General features: G+C 35.4%; 1 protein-coding gene across 4 annotated transcripts in view; it reads left to right on the forward strand.

Annotated features, from left to right (window-relative positions):
• The first annotated feature begins 1,498 nt into the window (after nucleotides 1–1,498).
• Nucleotides 1,499–27,879, forward strand: part of LOC135836100 (uncharacterized) — a 40,272-nt gene continuing 13,891 nt past the window's right edge. Inside the window, exons 1-4 of one of the 4 annotated variants that reach the window (XM_065350702.1) lie at nucleotides 1,499–1,707; nucleotides 2,633–2,750; nucleotides 2,990–3,103; nucleotides 25,504–25,766. The gene's annotated coding sequence lies outside the window, so the exon portion shown is untranslated. Of the gene's footprint in view, nucleotides 1,708–1,732; nucleotides 2,239–2,632; nucleotides 2,751–2,989; nucleotides 3,104–25,503; nucleotides 25,767–27,879 lie in introns of those variants that run through there. The other 3 variants (XM_065350701.1, XM_065350703.1, XM_065350704.1) reach the window with 3 other exon arrangements.

Consider the following 27,879-nt stretch of genomic DNA (forward strand, 5'->3'; position numbering starts at 1 on the left):
AGTGCATCAAGGGGCAATTCAGATTACTGAATGTTGATTTTTCGGTGAAAAGATAAGTTTTTCAATTTTTCCTGTGTACCGTGCTCTTCATTTACCTAATTTTCAGTTTTTCAGAATGAGCCGCAAAATTTTTCATTTTTAGTTCATAACTCGACTTTTAATCCCGAATTCATCATGTTCAAGAGGTGAAACTGCCCTGCAGTGCACCCATTTTGCGATTAGAATTACATATTTTGTTCAAATTCTCAAAATTTTATATCACCCATTTTTAATGGGACCCAAATTTTTAGAAAACTATGAAAATGTCGAAAGATGTGATTGAGCAGCTGTAATTCTGGAAATCATCCATTTTGGCACTGCGCTTTGAAGACCATTTCTGGCTTGAATGATAAAAATTTTTAAAAATGAAATCGGGCCCTGAAAATGCATATTTTTTCCCAAACATGTTGGAAGAGGACCTCAATGCGAAGTGTGGAGGTGATAGTTGAAATGTGACTTAATTTTCTTTCCCTTGTGTCTATACTAAAAATGGATTTCAAAATGAGATGATAGTATGGGATATTTCTGAAGTTATAATCTGATCATTTGGACTTTTTTTTGAAGATTTTATAGCATTCTTTAGAAAAATTTGAACTTTGAAATTATGTACTTCTGTCGATGGGGATCATAGAAATAGATGATTTCCAGTAATGTATCTGTCTAATTACGTTTTTCCGAATTGAGCACCATTTTTTGAAAAATTATATGTGCAATAATTTGCCTCACTATGATGCCAAAAATTGATCACGGAACATGATTGACTGATTGTATAATATAGTTAGAATGTCACCAGAAAATCGAAATGGCGTTTTTCGGGATGATATCTGACTTACTATTCAATTTTTTCATTCAATTTAGAAATTTTTGGACTTTTTATCGGAAAATTTAAACCTCTTCAGAGTGCAGATCCTTCAGTTTTTCAGATGAGCTGCTGAAATTTTCATTTGTTAGATTCGAAATTGAAAGCATCGCAGCTTCCTGTAGAAATACTCGATGTTTGCCTACCTAATAAAATTTATCACTGAATGAAAATTTTTCAAAAATTTTCTGGCCGGAAAAACTCGAATTTGAAAAACAAAATAGGAATCAGTGTCGTTTAAAGTTTTCCAAACTTGGTTCTATTTTTACTACGATGACGAAGTTTATAGTTTACGAGTAAAAATGGTGGCGAAAAGCTCCCTGTGCTTGGAAAAGCTAACCATGAAAGTTCACCACAGTATGTAGATGAAACGGTAGCGGAGATTTTATCCGAAACATTTACCACTCCCCTTGACGAAGCGATTCTGCATCGGCGTTGATTTGACGCTGTTTTCCAAACGAGTATTTCTATTGGTCCGTAAGTTCACTTCGCAGATATCAAAGAAGAGTTAACTCTCCCTCCACCTACTCCGTCTTATCTCCTACTCTGCCGTATGCACGTTTTATTAGCAGCCGGTACAGCACGGTAATATCGGCGGCGACGTCGGATACCGACAATGAGATACAAGCTGGCTCAACTGTAACAGTTTTTTTGCGGCTGCGTGCATTGTTTTGTTGCTTGAAAGTTCGCTCCTCGTCGTATCTTGAATTCATCGTGCGTGTAAAGTATTCGTATTGTTTTGGTGATCAGTGTAACCACCGTTCGAGATTCACTTTTCACTTTTTTCCCAGTCTTAATAATTTGCAAAGGTACATATCGTATTCCACCGCCTATCAGCTTATTCTCGTAATTTCGCGATTAGATTGAAAATTCGCTGCTTCAAAGACTCCTACGCTGGGAGAAATTTCATTTCACCTGCTCTCTATTTTTTTTTCCTACAATGTTTTTCCACACCGATCGAGCTTTTCCGTTGAAAATTTATTACCCGTGGTATCAGCAAAAGTCTTATCAATAAACGTTCCACGGACCATAACTCGAGGGTACACCTTCCAGTGTTTTTGCTGGGGAGGGGTTATCAGATCTCCTGTTATGAAATTATTTAAAATTTCATATTTCGAACCAAAATCGTTCAGTTTTCTAGTCAAAGTGGAATGTTGAGGTGGTCTACCTGTCTCTTGGTATTCCATTCTTAGTATTCAGTTTTTAGTATACTTTGAGCTAATAATTTGAAGTAATTTGCGTTTTCTTTCAAAGTCAATTCTAAGCTTTTAAAAAGTCAACGTTTTGTTTTTTTCTTGTAAATTTCTGTTCTTATACACATTTACCTATGGCAGCCTCCGGTAAAATATTTTATTTTTATTTCAAATATCATTTCTATTTTTTAAAAAATATTTTCGTATCAAAATTTTGATTTTTTTACCAAGTAGAATTTTTTCATTTTCAAATTTTCTTCGATTAAATTTTTTGCTTTTTAAAATTTTTCCATTTTAAACATTTTTCTCGAGTAAGTAAATTTCTTAATTTAAAAAATTTCAACTCACCTCGAATTGGAATATGGAAAATTATTTTTCTGCATTCCATTCTGAAAAAATGTACCAACTAATAAAATTAATTTTAAAAAATTCGCCTACGATACGAATAACCGTTCGGATTTAAAACGAAAAAGAAAAAATCTCACACGATTCGCACTTTTTTTCAATTTCAGCCCACTACATTAAAAAAATCTAATTTCAGAAACACCTTCAGTATATCAAGCTTGGCAACACTGTTGGCTGGGTACATACTCCAATAGGAGGCAGGAAGACGCATGCGTCGCGCTCACCCTCCCAATTAGATCATCCAGTTCAATTAGGTATCTATCTGCATTTCTTCTTAATACTTCGGTGACTATTCTGCCTGAAGAAAATCGTTATCTTCGGCGTTTCTTAAGTTATCAGTCGTTTTTTCTCTATTTTCCTTTTTTTTTACTTGTATTTTTCCGAATTTCGTTCTAGTGTTAGAAAACTTTTTGTTTAGCAATTTTTTCCTTTTGTTTTAATATTGAAGAATTGAGTAAAATTTGTTTTTTTCTATTTTTTTTCATTTCCAAAGTTCGCGCTATTTTTTGAACTTGTGCCCGTTTTCCGGATTGCGGAAATCGCCTGCTGGAGATTGAAACGAAGATATTGTACCTGCTTTGCTGTGCTATTTTGGAAACTTCAATCGGTGAGTTGAATTTTTTTTTTCAATTTTTTATTTATATTCTGTGCTGTTAAATTTATTACGAGAGTTTTGTGTGCTGTGTAAATATTTAAACGTGTCGATTCGCGTTATAAATTAATTTTTAATTTGAAAAATTGTTTCGGAAATGCTCTCATCTTGACTATTGGGTAATTTACGGCCCAGATTTTTTTCTATTCTGTATTTTTTCATATAAAAGAAATGGGCGTAAAATTAACTTTATACTTTTAAACAGTTTTTTTTTTATGCTCTCGTAATTTATTCTACCAGCATTTAATAAGGTGTAGGTACTTGGTAAAAGGAAATATTGTCGTTAGTTTTTACGATCAATTATTTACTTTTTTTCTCGTATAATGAACATAATGTATCTAATCATTGATGATGGGGTCAGTTTTCACCGAGTTGTGTGCTTTAATATGGGTTAAAATCGACGTTTTTAATTTTGATGCAATTTGTACGTCCTTGATTCGTTTGATGATACCTGGTTGTGGAAAGTTTCTGTATGTTTTAGTGACCTCTAAGAAAATAGATACTTGCTTTATGAGAAGTTTTCATCGGTTGTTTTTGATGTGAAATTTGTCATAAAAATTATCCACGATGAGGTTGAGATTTCTACATGTACCTATTTGTATATTAATTATCAAAAATTAGTAGAGTTTGACGGAGTTATGCTCTTACAAGATATTTACGTTATGTAGAAAGTTCAAAAGCTCTAAAAAAAAAATTATTCAGTGTTAGGTAGTTGGTAATTGCGTGGAAAATTTTCCATTTTCCAAGTGAAAAATTCTCAATTTTGATTTCCACGTTACCTCCATAAAAAGCTCCATCAAAAAGTCGAAAAATTTGAGGATTTTTTTTGAAAATTGTTCATGAATTGCAGTCTGTTTTATTTCACAGATCCCTCTCTTTCTCTCTCCCCACTCATACTCTCCTAAAAGTCCTTGAGATATTGTTGAGATCAATTGATTGATGAGCAACTTACTGATTCTGTTTGGGAAATGGAGATCAAAATTTGATAGGTATACCTATATGGCTATATCACAGGTGATAATTTTTCAAAAATACTAAATGCCTTTTTCAAAATTCTCTATCATCAGTTTTTCAAAAGAAGGATTAGTTATGTGGATAAATAGGAAGGGTGAAAAATATTTTCCAACCGTTGCATGAGAACTCAGCTCGTTTGATGTTTACTTCGTGAAAAATTGAAAGAAAAAGGTATGTAGGAGGAAAGAGGACAGGAAACAAGAAGTCGTTACTTCTGAGGTGTAATTTTGAAGGTCGAGAAAAAAATTGAGAATTTTTCATGCAATTGAGACGTCGTATGAAATCATTAACAATCGACTCGAAAGATGATTGAATGCCGTATTAACGAATACAGGTGACGATGAAATTCGGATTTCGTGAAATTTTTCTGACATCGAAGCGTTTGTCTTTCGAGTCTCTTAATTTTTCGAATCGTTGATTACGTAGTTTTGCTCAATTAATCTCGCGTTGTTTGCGTAGAATTTACGCTTATTGATCCCACAGGTGAGCTTAATTTTCAAAGCATCATCCTTTCAATTTTTTTTCGTGAAAATTAAAATTCGAAATTTTACTCAGGGAGAGGGGAGCTTGTTAAACCTTCGTAAAGAAACTCAGCACCACTGAAAATTTGTTTGTTGCTCGTATGATGTATCTAGAAAAATAAAATGATGGAAAGGATAGGAAGGGAAGGGGTTGAAAAGCGACAAGTCATTACTTTCAAGGTTCATACATAATTTATTGAAGGTTCGAGAAAAAAATTGAGAATTTTCTTCGCAATTGGATGCAATGTGAGATCAATTGCAATCAGCCTAAAAGGTGATTGAATGCTGTTGACGAAATTCTGCAGGTGATGGTAGAATTTTGAATGAGTGAATTTTCTCTTTGTCAGATTTCCAGCTTTTCATCCGCACAGGTTCGTACATTTTCACGAATCAAATCAAAATTCAAAGTATTTACTAGGACGATCTCTTGAGAATTCATTTCAGCTCTAGTAAGGAAAGTAAAGAGGAGTGTTGAATTGTATCAAGTGCTGAATAAAATACGTCGTCGAATTATCCTACCTACTCATTCTGTAACATATTGTGAAATCGCGAATCAGGTTGCCTACGAAAAGCAGCATCGAGTACTCATCGATAAAATTCCATTCCATTGAATTTTTCGTATACTTAGATCGATCGTAAAAACATGTGCAAAATGGTGCTGAAAATTTTACCTCCGTAACATTTTCGTCATTGGTACATTGACACAGTTCCTTTTTTTGAAATCTGACGAAAATATGAGAAAAAAACACGTCAGTCTATACAGTCGTACGTATTGTAGAATTTTCGCAGATGCGTTCGCAGATTCGTCATGTCTCGCGATACTTCATTTATTCGACTTTATTGAACTAGATGCTTTTTTAAGCGCATATGTTTCGCGAGTCTCGATTAAATCAAAATCTTCGCGATTTGTAGACATTTCGATATATTTTTAAAATTTAAAATAAATTTCGCGACGATCGAGTTTGTATAAACAGAGCAGCATGCGTCAAGCGTTCAGGTATTCGTCTGTGTAAATTCCGTTTTTACACGTTTTGTCTGTATAAATACGAAGTGTTTCACTTTCGATGGGTTTTTCGTTTTCGAATTTGACATCTGGGATAAAGAGTAATTGTCTGTCGTCGCGAAACGTCAGTTTTTTGTGCGCCTGTGTACCGCTCGTAGGTATATCGTGTAGCGTTTAAAAATTTCGACTTTCAAGGTGAAAACGAGGTACAATTTCTCGAGTTGCCGGATAAAATTTACCGTAATTTTACGCCGCCGTCTTCCGTCCGTCTCACCAGTCTTGAGGATATCGCAAAATCCGCGATCTCGGATAATTCGAAACGTATTAACTGCACTGCATCGAGTGAGTAACGTACCTATTATTATATGACAGACCGATTTCCGCGAATTTTTCTATATTTAATTCAGCATTCGGATGAGCATCGATCGACGATGATGAAATTTCGTAATATGATCGAGCGAATCTCGAGAGTCGGCTGTAACCTATTTAATCGCTGAGTTATCGCGATCCGTTCCCAACATAATAGACGATACTAGACTGACGTCACAACATGGCGGATTTGGTCTTATCAGTACATTTTTCATCAATTGTGGGCCAAATATCGCGTAAAAGTGGCACTTTTCGAAGAATTCTCTTTGAATATGTGAAATTTTAGAAAACTGACCAGAAAAAATGAATTCTCCGTCGAAAATACTTCAGTTTTGCTGCATTTTAATCTAAAATTATATTTAACCGCGGAAAAAAAAGCAAAAAGTAGTACTTTTTCAGGATATTTGGCCCGGAATTCACTGATAAGAAGCGACATCGGCTCGAAATTGGCCTCTTTTTTACTGATAAGAACCAAAAAAAGCTGTCCGCCATTTTTTCCTAGTATCGTCTATAAAGCACTCGATATCGTTCCTCATTCGCGTCAACGTATCGATAATGGCAGATTTGAAATTGAAAAAAAAAATCGCTGCGAAGGCGTCGTCATATAGGTGCTCTTGGGAATGGCTTGGAAAACGCAAACTTCCGCGAGCATATTGCAAATACACCTCGTTGGTAATCTTACCTACCTCTCTGTCTACACCTCTTCCTATAACGCGATTATCTCGTCATTGTCGATATTTTTTCTCTCTTATTTTTTACGGCGAAATTTATTTTCAAGTGTGCTATTCTTCCATATGCTCTCAATATCTACGCTTAGGTGTATACAAGGTGTCCCAGTTCGATTAGAGGTGAGTTACGAAGGTTCAAAGAATTTGTTGAGATGAAGGAGGAGTTAATTCAATTTTATTACTTACCTGTTTCGAATTCGATAGGACGCGACGTGGGTAAAATTGTTCGATATGAATTTTGGCGCAATTTTTTATTTTTTTCTGGACGGGGGGGGGGGGGAGTTGTTAATATGAATGAACGTAACGTTTTACTGTTCAACTGGGCTAGAATATTCATCAGTGATGTTCGACGAACCCCTTTTTTATAATTTCGGATTCAGGAAGTGGTCTGGCTCAATTTTGATTTTTCGACGCATCCAAAGAGGGGTGATTTAGGATATACGTATGTATTTCGTGAAATTTGAAAAATCCATCGACTCATTTTGAATTTGTAAAAATTTTTTCTTGGGGAGGGGGTGGGGGAATTTAAGAATGGTTGAATATGTGTTTGAATCTAATTATAGAACCATTGAAGCAAATATGATTTTAGTATCTGTGGATGATTCATTTCAGAACAGAACTGATTCAACTTGGTGTAATTTTGAGCTAGGTAGAGAAGAATCAGCTGATTCAAGTTGAACTTGTTCTTGAATTTTGGCATTTGAGAGCCTAAAATAAAATTTTTTCGAAAAATTTGAATTTTTAAAAACTGAGTTTAAAGTTACGGATTTTTCACGTGTGGGGGTGGGGCGGAGGAATCACTTTTGCTGGCAGCTCGCTTTGCCTTTCAACGATCCTCTTGGTGAATGTTGATTTTTCTCTGATTTCAACTTTGGTTGCTAATTTCACTTTGATTGCATTTTTTAACATAGTATTTCTCTCTGAGTTTAAGTGATATTTTTGTGATTCACAAGAAGAGAGAAAATTTGGCTTGGAATTTAAGTGATCTTTCAATGAATTTTTTCTGTTTTATCTATTAAATAAAAAGTTATCAGAGTGTCTACTGGCAAGAAAAAGGCAAGAAAGTTAGAAAAAGGCGAGAAATTCGCATGAGTGGCAAGAAAGTTAGAAAATAGTATAGAAATTCCTTCGAAAAGCAAGAAAATTTCCAAGAATTCACATCAAAAATCTCTGAAAAATTGAAGCTATCCCACCAAAATTTCAAGTTTTCATTTTGTTAAAATTGATGTTGTTCTACTTTTCGAATTAAAAATTTTACAAAAATTTTGCCCTCGCTTCGCTCGGGCCATTCAAGATGCTATTTATGAAAATTTTAAGAATTCAAAAATTAAATAGGAAATTTTTGATTTCCAGGCAATACCCAAATCATTTGAAAAGTGCAAATTTTTATTTTCTGAACAGAACAACTAACTTCTTAAAATTGTTGATATTATTGTTCTCGGGTGAAAATGTAAAATAAAGCATACAAAATAGTCGTTTTTTCGTTTTTCACACCAATTTTTTCAACGAATTTTCGCTCTCGTTTCGCTCGAGCAAGTAATTTTATTTTCATTTCAATAAAATGATCACTCATTGTGAAGAGTTTTCTGAAAACAACCTAAAATGCCGATTTTTGGTGTCTAAAATTCTGATTTCGCTCTCCCCTCAATCACAAATAAAAATATAAGCTCTTTCATGGTTTGATCCTGTACTATGTCACTGGTATTCAGCACCTTAAAATTTTGATTTTTGTCGGAAAAATAACAATTTTTTGTTGAAAAAATGACATCATACACCCCCTCCCCAAAAAACATGACTTCGATCCGCATTCGAGTTTACTACGAGTACTTTTTGTTTTGTTAGGTACCGTTATCAGAGAATTGAATTCACTTCAGTAGACTTGCCTCAACGTTTGTTTTTATTACGTTTTTTCAATACTATTTTTTCATTTAAGAAATTAATTCACTTCTCTGCTTTGAAGAATAAATTTTTGAGAAATTTTGTTGGGTGGGGGGGGGGTTAGAGGCGTTAGCGAAGATTATCTATGCGTAAATATGAAGAGGGGTAAGAAATTTCATTTTTGGAAGCAAGAAAAAAGCAAGAAAAAGGCGAGAAATTCGCTTTTTTGATTTTAGTAGACACTCTGGTTATGGGGAACAAATTTATTAGTCACCTCCAACTTTGAAATTTATTTTTTCGTTCTAAAATATCGAATCACATGTTCCGCTGCAGCAGCATCGATACCAGAAGTATGAGAGGAAAAAAGAGGTGGGGAGGTCGTTTGATGAAATTTATAAGATCTTGATATATTTTTTTGGGATACAATACATGATTATAATTTTGAAAATAGAAGATGGACCAAAATATGCTCGTACAAGTTTCATTTTTGCTAGCTCAACTCCTCATTGGGCTTTGCGAGTCAACCTAGGACACCTTGTATACAAATCAAATACTCTCCTCATTCGGAGTATATGACGAAATGTACAGATAAAGAACAGGTATGTGTACGTAGAGTTCGTCACCGTGAAAATACCCACGCATACTCGCACACACAGCCGATGATATTGGAGAAAAAAAATCAACATGAGAAATTTTTTCAAGAGTTATTGGAATTGGGATGGTAATATCGATATAGCAGAGGTAAAGAGTTGATGAGAGAGGAAGTATGTTACTTAAATAAAATGTAAACTCAGGGCCGCTCGTTCGCTCGCATTTACAACAAACAACAGATAAGAAGACTTCGCTATCTTTACCTATAGGTTTATATTACGGGATTTTTCTTTTTTTCGAAATCGAACTCCGGCTAATGTTTCGAATACTTGGGTAAATGCGAACGGTGCAGGTATATCTATTGAGATCATTTCATCTCGGTAGGACTAGTATAGTTCTGCTTATCTCGTTCCGAAGTCGAAGATAACGTCCTCAACTCCTCATCATCCCAGGCACACCTGTGTGAACCATCCATCTACAATATAGCCAATGTGACTCTTCTAAATTCGATTATAACGCGTTAATAGCATAAATTATATGCTCGTCTCTTTGTTACAATTCTCTCTCTTTCTGTTTTTTTGCGAGTCTGGTTGATTGTCAGTGTATGCGTTGTGTTTTTTTTTCGCACACGTAGGTTCCCCTATATCGCTGCAATGCGGTAAATTATCTCCGCTAATTGTTCGAAACGTATTGGAAGCAGACTGCTGTGGAAACACTCATACTCTTGGTGAAATATATGTATACTTATAATCTATCTGTCTGGTTGAAAGTATTACTAAAAATATCGTTGTCGCGTGTACACACCACATATACAGCGATGAGGTTGAACGACGCAGCATCCTATCGAAAGGTGATTAATAGGTGACAGATGATACGTCTGTCTATGCGTAAATATGAAGAGGGGTAAGAAATTTCATTTTTGGAAGCAAGAAAAAAGCAAGAAAAAGGCGAGAAATTCGCTTTTTTGATTTTAGTAGACACTCTGGTTATGGGGAACAAATTTATTAGTCACCTCCAACTTTGAAATTTATTTTTTCGTTCTAAAATATCGAATCACATGTTCCGCTGCAGCAGCATCGATACCAGAAGTATGAGAGGAAAAAAGAGGTGGGGAGGTCGTTTGATGAAATTTATAAGATCTTGATATATTTTTTTGGGATACAATACATGATTATAATTTTGAAAATAGAAGATGGACCAAAATATGCTCGTACAAGTTTCATTTTTGCTAGCTCAACTCCTCATTGGGCTTTGCGAGTCAACCTAGGACACCTTGTATACAAATCAAATACTCTCCTCATTCGGAGTATATGACGAAATGTACAGATAAAGAACAGGTATGTGTACGTAGAGTTCGTCACCGTGAAAATACCCACGCATACTCGCACACACAGCCGATGATATTGGAGAAAAAAAATCAACATGAGAAATTTTTTCAAGAGTTATTGGAATTGGGATGGTAATATCGATATAGCAGAGGTAAAGAGTTGATGAGAGAGGAAGTATGTTACTTAAATAAAATGTAAACTCAGGGCCGCTCGTTCGCTCGCATTTACAACAAACAACAGATAAGAAGACTTCGCTATCTTTACCTATAGGTTTATATTACGGGATTTTTCTTTTTTTCGAAATCGAACTCCGGCTAATGTTTCGAATACTTGGGTAAATGCGAACGGTGCAGGTATATCTATTGAGATCATTTCATCTCGGTAGGACTAGTATAGTTCTGCTTATCTCGTTCCGAAGTCGAAGATAACGTCCTCAACTCCTCATCATCCCAGGCACACCTGTGTGAACCATCCATCTACAATATAGCCAATGTGACTCTTCTAAATTCGATTATAACGCGTTAATAGCATAAATTATATGCTCGTCTCTTTGTTACAATTCTCTCTCTTTCTGTTTTTTTGCGAGTCTGGTTGATTGTCAGTGTATGCGTTGTGTTTTTTTTTCGCACACGTAGGTTCCCCTATATCGCTGCAATGCGGTAAATTATCTCCGCTAATTGTTCGAAACGTATTGGAAGCAGACTGCTGTGGAAACACTCATACTCTTGGTGAAATATATGTATACTTATAATCTATCTGTCTGGTTGAAAGTATTACTAAAAATATCGTTGTCGCGTGTACACACCACATATACAGCGATGAGGTTGAACGACGCAGCATCCTATCGAAAGGTGATTAATAGGTGACAGATGATACGTCTGCTGTGCTGTGTGCTATGAATATTGTTTCACAGAAGTTTCGAATGTATAACAAATGTTCGACAGTAACAACAACGGGTTTTACACGCTGTTCTCTTTCTCATCTACCTCCCCCGTCCCACCTCCAATCCTTCTTCATCTCTTTCGTTATGTCTATCCGAAGATATCTGCTGACGGTAAAGGTTTAGTGGTTTTCGGAAATTGCTGCTGATATATTTGAAAATATTGCAGCTGCGAGGTAATGAGATTACTCGTAGATATAGGTACGGTTATGACTGTTATGAGATTAATAATTTTTTCGTATTTTTTTTTTTACCATTTTTCAATGAAAATTTGTAACTATTTCGAATTATTTCGTTATTCTGGCGAGCTGATGATAGTGAGACTAGGTTAAACATTAACGTATTATGCAAGAGAAACGGTCATCGTGCACCTGTCCAAGTAACGAAGATGCAGATGTTAGAGCACACGAGTTCAACGACGATTATTTTGTATCTTAGGTATTAATTCGACTGTTGGGATTATTTTTGCGGCGATATAGTCGAGTGAAGTGGTGTGAGATAAAGTAAAAAATTTTTTAGCTCGAAAAAAATGACCTTGTTGAGATGATTTTGGAAGTTTTGATCATTTCGTGGTAGAGAAAAAAGGTTTTGTAATTGGTATTGAGAGCGAAAATTAATTCAATAAGGGAAGAGGAAGGGACATGCCTGATCTAATAATACCACTATTATTCTGGTCTAAAAACTTTTTTTTTTTTAAATCGAAAAATCAACTCAGCAGCTGAAAATTAGGGGATGAAGTTTTTGCAAAAATTCACAAAAAATTGTGCATTTCGCTTTGGGAATTTTATCAAGACATCTTGACTCGTATAATACTGCATAAGTGGAAAATTTTCATAAACGATTGAGATCATTTGCTTTCTATGCCTGTTGAAGAAAATCCGCTACTGAATGAATTGTTCTTCAACCCTTAAGTATACGATCATTTTTCACTTAGGATTGTTTTTTCACCTCGAGTGTCACGATAAGGAGGCAAAGAAATGTGATCTACCGCGGTGTAGTCCATCTCTTTGAGAAGTTATACACCTGCTTTCGTTTGTGGTAAATGATGAGCTGATGGTCCTTGCTTGATAACTACGTGCTGCGTATGTTTGTTTTTGCTAGACGTAGGTACTAGGTACGTCAGTCTCTCTATGTACCTCTACCTACCTACCTACCTACTTATACGAGTATTTAGGCTAATCAATTTCGCGACCGTTATTTCGTATCATTAAGGGTCTGGAAAGGGCAAAATTGCAGCGAAAGGCTTAACGTTGTTGTTTTGTTTTTAGTCGAGGATGTTGCGGACATTATTGTTAACAAGTTTCTTTTATTCTAACCTATAGTAAGGTACGAGTGTATGCGAAATAGAAACGACACCGACGCGTCAGATAGGTATTTATTTAGAGGTTAACGAGATTTCGGCGAAATCCTATAGTATATCGAATGGACCTTGACAGAGAGTCCTCGAAGAAGTCTAATATACTTGTTCGTGTATGATTTCTGATTAAAATTATTGCTTGTTTGAATAAGTACGCTGATATTAAAATTAGTCCGACAAAGCTGCGTAGCTTGGGTAGGTAGGTATGTGTGTTTCGGTATGTAAAGAATGGAGGTCGATATTGTAATGTTATGGATGAAGATTCCGAAGATTTGGCGGACGACAATGTATGAAAGTATAATAAAAGGACGGATGGGATGGAATGGATGATACATGGCTGATTTGCTTTCTCGGATCGTCTCTTAGATTCAGGCTGCAGTATAGGTATGGGTATGGGTATGGGGGTATGTGTGGTGTGTATATGGGAGAGTTGAAACAACGGTGAAATCAAATTAGTAATTTAAACGCAACGAAATAGAACATGATAACCGATTTGGAAGCGAATACGATCATGCGCTGTGGCGCGTCCGTGCAAAGTGAAAGAATAAGAAAGACATAGGTAGGCAGACAGAGACAGAGAGTAAAAAACCATATAGCCATCCGGTTAAATAAACGATGAAGCAACGGAGGTAAAAACGCGTAAAGCATCGTAGATGATCTCCCGAGTATATATTTTCTCGTTTCTTCGGATGACTGTGTTGACTGCCTCTTAACTGTTTAATGCTTTGGAAGAGCGGCGGCGCGCGATACGTGCAAACGACCGTACGCGCCACCGCGGTATTTGTCTACTCGTCTTGCTGGCCGTTGTCGCTGCGCTGTCCAACTCCAACAGACGACAACCAAGACGAGATATACTTGGTGATGGGATATGATAATCATATTAATATACAGATACACATTATACTGTGTACTATATGAAGCGAATTGTAAAACGCCGGTACCTACGGTCCATTTCGGTAAAAATGACGAACAGTCTTCACCCATAAGACTTAACCTGTATTAGGATGCGACCTGGCATGGGCATCGGTAAACAACGTGTCTTGAATATTCGTTTTACGCGCGGCGCGGCGTCTTGAATTATATACCGTACGATGTGGTGCCTTATACCTCTATCTACTACTCTATGGTCCATACGCCAGCTTGTATTCTTACACTATTGGATATTCCTCGATGAAATCTTTCGAAGACACGTTCTGAAATTTAAAACGAGAAGCGAGAAGCGTCACCAGAGCTGCCACGTACTTGCGAGATGCTTTCTAAACAAAATTTCCACATGGGTATGTAGTTGGTTTTTGACGCCAGAGGATCGTGATTGAAATATCAGCTTCTGGGGTCCATTGAAGGTGATGAATCCAGTCACGAATTTTAGATGGCAATGTCCCTCCCCATCCTTCATTGCTATTCCAAACTAGGTCAGATGTATTGATAGAATATGGCTAAAAAAAAAGAGCCCAGTTGGCCTCTTGGGACCTGTAATGGCCCAGGTAGAGGAAAAAGTCCTGACCATGGGATCCAATTGGATCCAGAAAATGTCTGTCTGGATCCTCAAATCTGATTAAAACAGGTCCGAAATGACTCGATAAGATCTAATCAGATCATATCAGATCAGATCAAATTCCCCTGGATAGATTTCCTCACTGAAGTCAGTCCTATTGGATTCGTAGCTATTCCAAGTGTTTGACTGAAACTTTGGTCTTGGTCAATTATCAATATACTCCATAGTGACAATGAGGAGAGAATGCAACATAGGTGTTCTCATTTATAAGAATTCATGTTGAAACTGAAAGGGAGTTTGTGAAATATTTCACAGTAAGTAAATGGAACTAAGAAAAGATACATGGCCGTATTATCCGCTAGTAATGGCTTCTAGCTCGAAGCGATATCCTCGAAAATCATTCCATTAGAATATAGGTATCGTAATACTCGTATCTCAGCACGTATGATAGTTTTACATAATTTCGCATTCGTATATTGATTAACTAATTAACACTAACGCGTTACTTGAGTTTCGGCGGTTAAACGTTAATCATGCCGGAGATACTTGTTGGTATGTTGATTCATCTCCTCATAGTATCTCATCACTCTCTGTTTTTCAAAGATGCTCGTTCGTGTCATTCATGGTACATGCAGCATTCATAACAAGAGGTATCTTCTTTTTTTTTTTTTTTTACTGTTGTTTAGGTATCTTTCTTCATGTATGATCAAAGGGTAGATAGGTAAATGGTACATTGGTGGGTAGGTTGCTGCAGATTCCCCTTTGATTCGTCTTATTCTAAAACAATACCTGTGCTAAACCGATACCGGTTATTTGATGTGTGACGTACCTATACAAGCAGTAGAAAGAATAATTGTTTCATTTGAATGCCAATGTATGAGAAAAACTGTTATAAGAATTGTCCTTGCCTTGGTAAATTAAATAGTTAGGTACCTGGTTTGCACTGCTGCTGAATATATGCTCGCGCTCGCTGCAGCGTTTAGCTCATATAGCATCGTTTATATATAGGTATGCTTACTGTATTATTATGCCCTACCTACTTGAACATCAATGATGATAAAAAAAAAATTTTAAGTATACAAAATTCGAGTACCCCTGATGAATTAATGTTTTGTAATTCGGATTTAGCTAACGGTTGCGTTGTCGTCATTCGCAGTCGAGACAATATAATGCGTCTTTGAAGAAATTTCATCGAGTATCTGTTCTCTAGAATGTACTTTGTGATAAGTCAGTTCCTAATAATAATTTCTACGTTGATGAGCGTTAGAATAAAAAAAAATAAGAGCATCGATTATGGTAATTTTTTCTTGAATGTTTAATATTGCGAATAAATTTACTCATATCAAGGAGGCTAGATGGAATACTCAGTCGTTAATTAAGATTCGAAGAATGAAAGGAAGTGTACTTAATGTCTTGTCTATAGAGATCAATTTTCTTCATTGACCTTTTGCAAAGTGAGGAGAAAATTTTCTACAGTTTGACGAAACGGTTGTTTTATGCTGAACGATGGGTACTTAAGGCTTGGCACGTTGAAGAGATGGATTTTCATGAATTTTAAATTCGAAAGCATAATGAGAGATATTTCATTTCAGAATATTAGTTAGGTCTTTGAAGAGTGTATGCGAGGTAGCTCACATATGCAAGATTCAGGGAAATATGAATCCACGTTTTTCTGATGGAAAATTTTACGCTGCAGAATTTTGATTTTCTTTATTATTCTTCCGGGACTCTCAGTTTTTTCTGAAAATTGATTTCTTTGTGACATGAAGTGGTAGTCGAAACAAAAATCTAAAGTCATCGACAAATCTATTTTTAGAGAACCCGATTTGAGTTAAAAAATAATTCAGATTTTTTGAGAATCAGCACGTTTTTACTTTAGAAAGTTTGTTGAGAAACTGTGTGTTTGATGTAGAAACGTTCACCTTCTTCTCCTTCACCCTTCCCCACAAAACTATATGATCCAGAAAATCTGAAAACGCCAGTGGAAATGATTTCCTGCGATGATCCGACAACCTTGAATGATTTTTCCTCATTGCTTAAAACCTACACATTTTAAATGGGCCATTCCATTTCAATTCAGCTCGATTTCTCGATTTTAGGTCCAAGTTTTCCAATTTTGCTGCAATTTTTTTTGTGGGTTCTTTATAAAGAAAGAAGGAAAATCGCTATCATTGGTTCCTCAACCTCCTTTGGAGTTTCAGTGACTGAAATTTTAGTAATAATGCCCTTGAAGCCTTTAAGTTTCCGAAGCTCAAAGTTGAACCTTTTTGAAACTTCAATGTTCAAAAGCTAGAACAATTTTGGAGATCTAATTTAAAAATTTGAATACAAAATCTCAGAAATCATACATTTTTATGATATTTACAATGATAAACTTTTCGTGAGCCTCCAAAATCATTTCATACATTTTCAAAAGCGTTGAGTACGAATATTGACTTATTTTTTTGATTTGACCCTCCAATGCCCCTCATTGATCCCACGAATTTCCTTAAAATTGGAGAAATCGTGTGACATATGGTCTCGTACTTGAGTTTTTGGTAGCGCTGAATACGAATATCAGCTTAATCTTTTTGATTCGAAACGTCCCCCATCGACCTCCAAACTTTCCTGATTTTCCAAAAAGATGAAAGTTTATGTATTTTGGTTTCATAAAATGAGTTATTCTCCATTCGTGTTGACGTTACTCGCATTGTAGTCTCAATGATGACTGAATCTATACATTTACCTTATCGTATGTAATTTTGTAACCGTAAACGAATTTCCGACTCGAACGGTGATAATTTTAGAAGTGTTTACACAGAAGTTTAATCTTAATTGAGGTTTTTTTGCGCAATAAGCGTATAAACGGTCGGGATGTTTCATCGACAGGTGTTATTGATGTTACAGATACGAAAATAAAGAATGTACATAGAAAAAGATTCGATTAATTTATAAAATGTCACAATTTATGAAAGGACCAATTATAATAAACTAATCTTTTCACCTCGAGGCTCGAATCTATCCAGATTATGTTGATTAACTGAGAGTTTTGGTTTCAAAATCAGACACTACAAGGCGTATTTATTTTCATAAAAGTACTCTAAATTGAAAAAACAAAAAAAAAAACACTTCGACAATGGTACCATTTTATCGATACAGTTCGAAAGCTATTCGATTGTTCCACACGATGATATCATCGGTTTAGTTTCTAAAAATTTACAGAAGTATTCGGGCTAATAATCTCGCAGATTTTTCTTCACTGTTTACTCTATCGAAAATCACACTTGACGCATTTATTATAGGAGTGTCTGATCAGTACGATTTCATACCTGGTACCTATAATAATATGTGTGTATTGCGGATAGACGGGATATCACAGATAAGATACCGGAGAAGTTGACAGCAAGAATGATTCAATACGTATGATGATTGTATATAAGGCACCTACCTATAAGTAGAATTTCGTAATAAAATTTTCCTTTTTTTTTATCATCGTGTCGCGAAATCGAACCTCGAACGTATAGGTATAAATGATCGGGAATGGTTTCACTTCCTGGATTTATCTTCGTACGTATATAGGTACTCGTGAGATAGGTAGGAGACAAGTAGAGGTAGACTCGAAAATTCTTGGCTTGGTTGCACTTGATGTGCTGATGATTCGTACTACTTTTATGCATTGTCGACTTGTATAACTGCATTGCAATCCGAAAAGGAAATATTTTCATCGTATAGAGACCTAATAACAAAGAACAGCTGACACAGAATATATTAATTAGGGTAAACAGTTTACGGTATAGAGTATTTGTGTACAATATACATACGCGAGAATTTGCCTCATTGCTACATGTATGAAAAAACCGGTTTCTCATCGTCTTCGTGTATGATTAAATATCGACATCGTGTGATTTTGCGACGAAAAAAACTTGGTTGATTGATACAATTTAAGCATATTGACGATGTAGGAAAAATAATTGTCTGCTTTATTTGTAAATTCTCGTCTTCATTTATAGACCGTTATATGGACGATGATGGCGATTACCCTCCTCCTATCATGGTCACTTAGGAAATGAAAATGTGCTTCGAGAGAGAGAGAATAAATATTTGTCTGGGACGTTATACCTACCGAGCTGACAAATTAGAACGATTAATTTTCCATACTGTGCAAGAAAAACAGAGATAGGAAGATTGAGATAGAGAAGACGAGAAGAGACATTTTTAATACACATTATCGAGGGAAGAAAATCATCCAACGTTCATTGAACCGAGATACTCGTATACCTATTTTGCAGGTTGATCTTTGCTCTGGGAATAATATTAATTGATAATGTCGTGACAATTGTCTTATACCTATGCAAAGGAACCAATGTTATCGGATCGGATGTGAAAGCACGAGATAAGGATGAGGTACTCTTTGGTAATGATTTGTCGATTAGACTCGTCGCCACGATTTTCAGGATAAGCAATAAGTATAATAAGTATCATCACATTCACAACTCTAAAGGTTATTCTGAGAAAGAAAGCTCTGTCGACGTTCAATATGTTATGATGAAGATACCGAAAGGTATATGACCCTCGTAGATAATAAAGTATCAAAAGATTGCTCTTTTTTCTATTCACAAGTTTTATCAAACGAGAGCAAAATAAATATAGATTGTGTGAGATTTTATGGCCGGTACAAATCGGAGCCTGGCTTTATATTCGATGATATTATTCTTCTGCTCTGTGGAGAGGATGACGTATAAAAAGTTGTTTTCTCGAAGTGGGAATTTATACTCCACCTCTTGTACTCGATTCAGATACGATGATTGGACTGGGCTGTTAATCTGTGCTGTAATCCAGTCAATTCGTATTCTTCTGATACGAACATCAAAAGTTATATGTATTATTATGCTTTTCAACGTGTAGGAAATTTTCCGTTCTTGTAAGTGTCACCGCGAATGTGTCTGTATGTGCGACGTGGTTAAATACCTATTACGACGAGCTGTACGCGAACGCGATACTTGAAGTCTTCTAAAATTGAACGATGACATATTGATAATTCTTCTTTTCGTCGAAGGTAATGAGGTTTGTCTGAATGCTGCGTACGTAATGTATAGTTTTAGGTATATTTGTAGCCTGCGCTTGTCTCGAGAACTCATATGACGTGCTGGCGAAACGATTACCTATATCATTGTAGAGTTATAAGATGCTCTGTATATGTACCAATGAAAGCATTATTATGACTGCTGGTTTTGAGAGAAATGTAGTTAACAGATTTTCTTTTCTGTGTTCGCGACGACGTAGACGACCATTGAGATGGCCGAAAAATATTTCAACATCCTTTTACGTGTAATTAGTCGTCGTTAAACTCGATTGTATCCGGATGTAGGATTGTAGGAATATTTACCATTTATAATCTTGGATCGTGTGGAATTTATACTTATTTGGATGGTATGCCAAAATATTAAGACGCCAATTTGTTGCATATTTTGTTTTTGTTTTTTTTAAAAATGTGGTACGTAAACTTAGATCAACAGTTCAACACCAAATTTTGAGCTATCGATGTTGAATTTTTGATTTTTAGCAAATTTTCCTGTAAAGGACAAGGAACCACGACGACGAGCAAATTTTTAAGAATTATGGAAAAGCTCTTTAGTAGATAAATTAATTTTTTGCTAAAAAAATCTTGCTATAAAAATCTGAAAATCGATTTATACTTCAAGGTGTAGCCCCTCCCGTCCCCTCGAATCATTTGAATCAATTGAAGACTTTTTCTTAGCCGAACTAAAAAATTCAGCGAAAGTTGAATTTTCTCAAATTCGATATCAAAAAGTTTCAAATCGATGTGGTGTTTCCAGTGAAAGTGATATTGATAGCGATTATAGTGTGTCTGACGAAAAGTCAACTTTTGCTGGAAACACCAGATTGGTTTAAAAGTGATTGAAACCGAGAATTTATTCAAGGGGTAGGGGTCAACTTTTGAACTTATGACAGGATTTGATTTTCAGTTGGCAAACGTAATTGGAGCAACTTCTAGAGCATTTCCAGGATGCTGGACAAAGGCTGACCTTTGCAGGAGGCTCTCTGTTTTTGAAATCTTTCTAGCAAAAATTGAAAAAAAACAATTTTTCGAACGACTTTTTGCCACCATAATATAGAAAACTGTACGAATAGTTCCGCCACCTTCATCCAATAAATAAAAAGAAATCGGCCGAGACTTTACAGAACACACTGTACATAAAAGATTGAATTAAGATGAAGTATAAAATTCACATATATTTCCAAGAGTATAAGTATATCGTATCAAAACGCAGCTCAACCAAAACGAAGAAAATTTCGTCTGAAAATCGTGTAATAGTTTCCGGCGTACTAAAGGAAAACAGACGAGATGGAGAGAAAAAACTGGTATTGTGTGCATGGTATATCATATTCGTATACTTGGTACAATTTCGTGTGTATAAGGCATCATTACGATATTCGAAGCTCGAAATAATCCGGTTAATTGTGATATTATATGGAAGAAGAAGGAAACAGCTGCATTATTATGTGGTCCAGCCCTCCATGAAGAGCAAATTGCACACGTCTAAGTTGTATTAATATTAAACCAGATCTTTAATCTTTGATCTGTGAACCCTGCTGAGTTCCCCCTGCGCGCGTACAGAGGTCTACGCCGCGCCAAACTACCTGCTAATTCTTCAACACCCCTTGTCGATTCGGTGGTCGGGCATATGTTCATTGTGTTCAGTACCGGTAACATCCCCGGAGTCTTGTTTTTACACTTGATTCAACCAAAACTCGTCTTAATTTTTACTTCCGCGTCTCATCTCTCTGTAACACTTTCGATCGTGCCTTATAGTCGAACAATACAGGGTCAAAGACTCGTAACCATCAGCTCACGAATGGGTTACAATTTCAACCCTTAAACGAGATATGACCATTTGGGGTTTTCGAGGAATTACATGAAAAAAAAAATTGTTACCTGCTTGAATTTTTTTACGTACCTATATGTAATAAGGAATTAAAACGTAACCGTTAATATGTAAAATATTTGCCCGACTGACGAGAAGCGTTTTATAAGGAAAGATAACATAGTTTTATTATTTGATGACCTTTAGATCTCAATAGTTTCCTTATCTCGGATCAACTCAGCTTTATATGTAGAGGGAGGGGGTAGGGTTGAATTCAATGGTAATCGCGGAAAAACGTACGTTAGGCTTTCTTTATTTCCTCCTTTTACCGAGTTGAGTATTTTTGAGTGGTTTATGATTTGTTATTTTTGCGCAGACAATTTTATGGTTGTATCAAAGCAATTTAGTTTTGTCTGCTCTCAAATTGAACTAACCTAGGTACCTACGTACATGAAAATTTTTTGTCAATGGTTCGTAAAATACACTCTTATTGTGAAAAATTGGTGATTTCGAGAAATTGAATGTTCGACAGAACAAAAGTATTCTTAAAATCAATGTAATGTCTGAGAAAAAATTTTAAACTAAAAAATTGAAAAAAAAAACACATTTATAATTGATAAAACGTTGAAGCAGTATCTATCTAAAGAGTTTTCAAAAGTACTGAAAACTGAAAAGCACGGGAGAAATTTCCATAATCTAGACTTCTTGTCAAATTTGAACAAAAAAAATCGAAATTATTTTCAAAATACGATTTTGACTTTAAAAAAGCTATTTGAAGGATTAAAGGTCATTGAACGAAACACTAAATAGTTAGTAAGTAAACAAGAACAACTCATTATTTAAAAATAATTTCAATCACTCACCTATATTTTTTCGATAAAAATAAACACTAAGAAAAGTAATATTTTTCAATAACGTAAAACTTCGTGTTATTAGATCGAGTAAAAATTACGAACAGCACAAAATGATCTCAAGCCGTCAAACCGAGTGTAACAATAACGTATTTGAAATTGTCACCTGCAAGTTTGCATACCATAAAATCTGACAGTGCATTCTGCATTGGTTTAAATAGAGAATTTATTTTTAAATTGAACCACATAGTAGAACTTATACTTCTCTTGGTACTGTTTTTTTTAAGTATGTACATACGTTGAATCGATGATGTGTTGAAAAAATATTTGAAAAATTCGTAATGGATAGGTGGATATAGGTACCTTCCTAGTTAGCTCAAAGTGTAGGTGTGAAATTGCAATCTTCTTAAAATTAATTTTTGATTCGTTTTTCCTTAGATGCTCGTTGATGTGCTCTTAACACATAAATATATACGTATATCAGTCTAGGTATTCATTTTAGAGGAAAATCTCCATTCTTTGTATGCAGGTACATATTGTCGATATGAAAAATGTTGATAAAAAAATTTCTCCTTCAATACCATCATTTTGACACCTTAACTGTAATCTAATGGTATAGGTAGATAGGCAGCTAAGGGGTGAGGTGAGGTACACACACACAACGTACATAAGCATCGAGAATAAACTTACGTATATCAAAGCATCGACTTGATAATTTATTCATCATTTCGCGCACCCTTTTATTTATTGTCGTTACCGTCCACACCGTATAATAAAGTGAAAATAAAAAAATAAAAAAACCAACGAAAAGAATTCAAATGCTAACTACCCCTAGCATTTCGTTGTTAAGTAATAAGTATATAGTGTGGCTGGCTGGCTCGCTCGATTAGCAGTTTACCTATCAGGTGTTTGTTATGTGTGGCGGACGCGGTGTTGAAAGCGTGTAAAACTGGACTAGCACATTATTAAAGTGTCGAATAAAAAGTACTTATTGCAGAAAAGCGCGTGTTAATGTTAACGAGTAAACAACACCGGTTATTAGACATACATATTATGTTACCGGTTGGAAACTAGATTTAAATAGAGGAAATATATTACCGCCGTTTAGGTTTTTTATTGAATTAGATTCCAACATTGTTGTGATGCTAGGCTAGTTTTTTTTCAAACTTTTGGTGACTGGGATCAGGTGTACGAAAAGATGATGGATTGGATGAGAGAGTTCGTGATTAACTAATTAATTGAATCATGAGCAAATAGGATAATACTTCGTATAGATTTATTTAGGAGTATAAATGGATATACCTATCGAAATATTATGTTACCTTATTTCTGAGTGGAAGCGTCAATTTTTTTGATGACGAGATCCCACGAAGTACCAGATATCGATTCGGATTGATTTTCCATGTCTGGGGTGTCAAAAAAGTATAAGAATTTCCGTTCTTTTTGACCCAGTTCTTTTTTTAGAACTTCACGATTTTCGGAATTTTACAAATAAGCATCGGGTATTTTGCTCTTTTTTCATCGTACTTTTCTGTATAATTTATCGAAAACACGCGATCTGAAACGGAAATTGAATATTTTTTTTGGTTCTCTTCTTGAACAAATCATTTCAAGGTCTTGGATCGAAGTGGAAAATTTTTCATCAATAATGAGTTACTTTCAGAAATTACTTCAATGCAGGATTTTTTGAGAAGGAATGGGGATGTTTGTGAATTGAAAATGTAGTCAGATTTTTATTCATGTTTCGTTTTTTGAAAATTTATCAAAAATTTGGTATCATGCAACCAATTAAAATGGGCCGAAATTTCACAAAAAAATTCAAATATTTCAATAAAAATTATTTTTTGGACATTTTTGAAGAATTTTTAGGTCAAAATTAGGTCATAATTTTTGGGATTTTCGAAAAAGATGTAATGTGACTAATTCAAATGTGTTAAAATTTCACGATAAATTCAAATATTTTCACTACCAAGTCCCCCCCCCCCCCGAGGGGTGTATTGAGAAGTTGTGTATTGAAAGAAGAAAGAGGATGAAAAGACGAGGAAGGAGAGGGGATGAACCTGTTTGAGGGAAATATACCTACGTGTTTTTTTTTTAGTTTCATTAAAACATTCTGAATTCTGCTGAAATTTTCAAAACTTGTTCTCAAGTGTTAGTGATCATCAGATCAGTGCAGCAACTCAACAGAAGTACAACATGAGCTCCTGTGTAGTTGTTTTTAGATTTGAAAAATAAAATATAGGTAGAGGTACTTCATTTTTGTCAAGTGCTCTGATATTGATTTTTTTCAAATCCTGGGTCAATTGTACCTACCTACATACATAAGAAACTTTGAAAATTTGTAAAATTATTCTGTACCTGGTCGATATTATTAAGCATAAATTTATCGTCGGTGTATAGCACCTTGGATGCATTTCAATCAAAATGCTCATTAGCAGTGTTGCCTTTATTTTAAACTAGAAATAAAATTTTTGAATGCATACAATTTTTGTGTTCATGAAAGTCTTAATTGATTTCAAAATTGATTTCTTGAAAGAATTTTGTTGATTTTTACTGACAAGAAAGAATGCGGATTTAATTTTTGAGAATTTTACGATTCCCTTCGCTTCCCCCTCTCTTCCCTCCCATCCCTTTCCTCGTTGTCTAAAAAACTTAAAAGAGTAAAGACTATGGTATCCTCGATTATTAAAGATTGTTCGTTGGTCCAATTCAACTCCCTATGACAATGGACGAGATGAACGCGATGTGAAAAAGGAAATATTAAAGAAAAGATTACGAAATACCGATGTCCAGCTATGGAAAATCATAGTGCAGATATACTTAGATGGATGGATGTCGAGGCAAATTTTTTTTTCACATATGAAAACGAATTAATAACACGAATCTAATAGACAATATTTGTTAATAATTTTACCCTCTATACTCGTAAGTACACACGTGTGTTCTCGACCTTTAAAGGAATTATTATTTTTGCGAATTACCCATAACATATTGTAAGAGAGCCATCTATCTGCACAGAGCTTTAGGTATGATATATAAACGGCCAAATGTAATTATTATTTACGTTCGGAAAAAAATACTTATACGTATTTTTAAATCGTATTTTTCTTCAAGTTTTTGTCGAAGACCGTGGTCGCGTCGCGAGGTTTCTCATTGACTTTTCTTGATTCTTGGATGTAATAATTACAGTGGTTACATAAAATACGACAAACCGTTATTATAATTCATCATCGTTACTGTCTACGTACACTTATACTACAACATATCTGACTACATCATCGTATGTTCATTGTTATTATATTATTGTTCAGCATCCGCCATCTTCTTTAATAATAATTCAGTTACCATTATTTCTATTATCATTATATAGTATTTTTTCTTCATTTTTTTCTTTTTTTTTTGTTCATTCTTCAGGTTTCTTCTTCTGGGTACACAACACACATGCGGTGTGGTCATTGGTGATGTTGGGCTTCGCGTGTTTGCCGGTTCGCTGAAGTTGCCGTTTGCATGCGTGTAGAATCTTTTTCTTCATCGAGTGTACATCCAGTTTCACAAAATTCCTTTTCCACCTTCTCGTCAAAGCTTAGCTAACCTACTGCTACTGCTGTCTGTGTTCGAGTATATACGAGTATATGAAAAATCGCATTAGTCTTCTTTCTCAGCCGCGCTCATTAAAGGTATTTTATATTTTATTTTCTTTTCATCCGTCCATGAACATCTTAACAAATTTTTTTTTCTCCTTTTGACGGACATTAGGTATTAATTAATTTTACGCTGACGCTCATCTTCCGTTTAATCTTGTTTGATACTATACGAGTCGAGTTCGGCTGCAGCATATAGGCAGGGACAGGGGCGGGGGGATTTAACCAGATTCGCTCTCCGGTATCTAATACGAGTATCTATGTACTTAGGTACCTCTACCCAACTCTGCTGTAGAGCAAAATATGACCGTGAACGGTTTGTTTGCGTTGTAGGTGGATTACTTACAATAGTTGTCGATGAATTTGAGAAAAAAAATTCTCGTGGAAGATTTCGAAATATGCGATGATGTTTGTTTGGTTTTTTTTTTTTTTTAGCTGGCTGAGTTTGTTCAGAAAAACCATCTTAGGATGTTACGCTCTATCAATCTACCGGAATTTTGGGCGGGATTAGGCACGAAATCTGTTTCATGGTCCTAGAAGTCCATTTTCGTAATTTTTAGGCTTGTCTGATGATGTTTTCAAGTTTTTTTTTCGACACGTACTTTTGGACTTCTTAGTTAGTTGGAACCATGTCAACGAAATTTTCTCAAATGACTGGAGATATTCGGGTCTAGTTTGGTGGCAGATTAGAGTAGTGTGAGTGTGGATGTCCTTGAATCAACAATTCACACAAGTTCATATTTTTGAGAACAATTTTTTTGTCTGAATTAAAAGCCCTAAAAATACCCAAACCTTTTTAGAAAACTTTTGATCGAATTAATTTACAATTGAGCTGACGACCCCCCCCCCCACACTTCAAGATAACACGAGTAATGACTAATGAGAAATAGATAAACTGTAGCAATGAGAATGAGTACCTCTGTACATAATCATACCAATGGCTCGAGATCAATTCACCCAATACATCGACTAAAAGGAACCCAGAGGCTGCGGTGGCCCAACCGAAAATAATCCATAGGTGTTATTAAAGGTATTCGAGAGACTCGACGACGAGTAACACGTGCCCGGTCGATCAGCTGTTTTTTTCGAAATACCAAGCACCTATAAACATATAATGTGTACTCGTATCTTGAAAAATCTCTCAGCTGCTCTAAAAAGTGCGGATAGGTGGGTTAGCAGACGAACGCGTTAACACGTGGATATTAATATTATAACAAAGGAATCGTACGTGTGTGTGTGTGCGAGATTTATTCTTTCATTGCGTGCTTCATTATGACTTTGAAGAATAGTCGGAAACGATGTTGGCTGATTCTAATCCGTTTTGTCTGCATCGCGAAATTATCAACGATGTGGAATGTTGCGGGGGCCGGGGGATGGTTTGCATTCGAGAGATGAGAGGATGCTGAAATGACTGTATTTGATATGTGTATAGGAGACGTTTTGCTAGGTAGTTACTTTTCTGTATGGTAATCTTTTTGGTATTTCGCACGAGTTGCAGATTCGTAATGCGTGATTTTAATTACTTACTCGTAGAAGCGATATGAGATTGTTTTATGAGAATGTGCGCTTTCGTTGAAAAGAAATATGATTTACTTAGGTGTATGTGTAATTATTATGTATCGTTATCTTATTGGTGGGTAGTAGGTAGCTAGGTACCTAATGTGGAATATGAGAAGTAGATCCAGACATAGGAAGAGGCTTATCTTAGCTTATGACAAATTCCAAGAAATTCTCGAGATGGTAATTTATTCATTCCTGTGTCAAATTACCTTCTCGTACCTGATTGCGTCTCAATGTGAGGTATGATGGACGATTGATCAGACACCCTGTATGCAACGTCTACCTAAATGCATTAACAAGTTGAGAAAAACGTCTTATTTTTCTTCTCGCATATATGTATCTAGCAAATGTAATTTATAATTGAACGAGAAAAATTTGATATAAACACAGGAAACACGAGAGTCGTTCCGACGAATATTCGTTTCTATAGTCTTCGGAGGGTTTATGTAGCGGTGAGAATAGCAACCTTGAGATAAGTGGTACATATAATGGTACAACTTATTTGACCAAATTTCCGGTCTTGGATTTTTTTTTTTTTGGAAAATTGATCTAAATTATCTATGTTTTTTCATGACTCGTTGGAAATTTT

Source organism: Planococcus citri, chromosome 2, assembly GCF_950023065.1.
Source record: "Planococcus citri chromosome 2, ihPlaCitr1.1, whole genome shotgun sequence".
NCBI lineage: Eukaryota > Metazoa > Arthropoda > Insecta > Hemiptera > Pseudococcidae > Planococcus > Planococcus citri.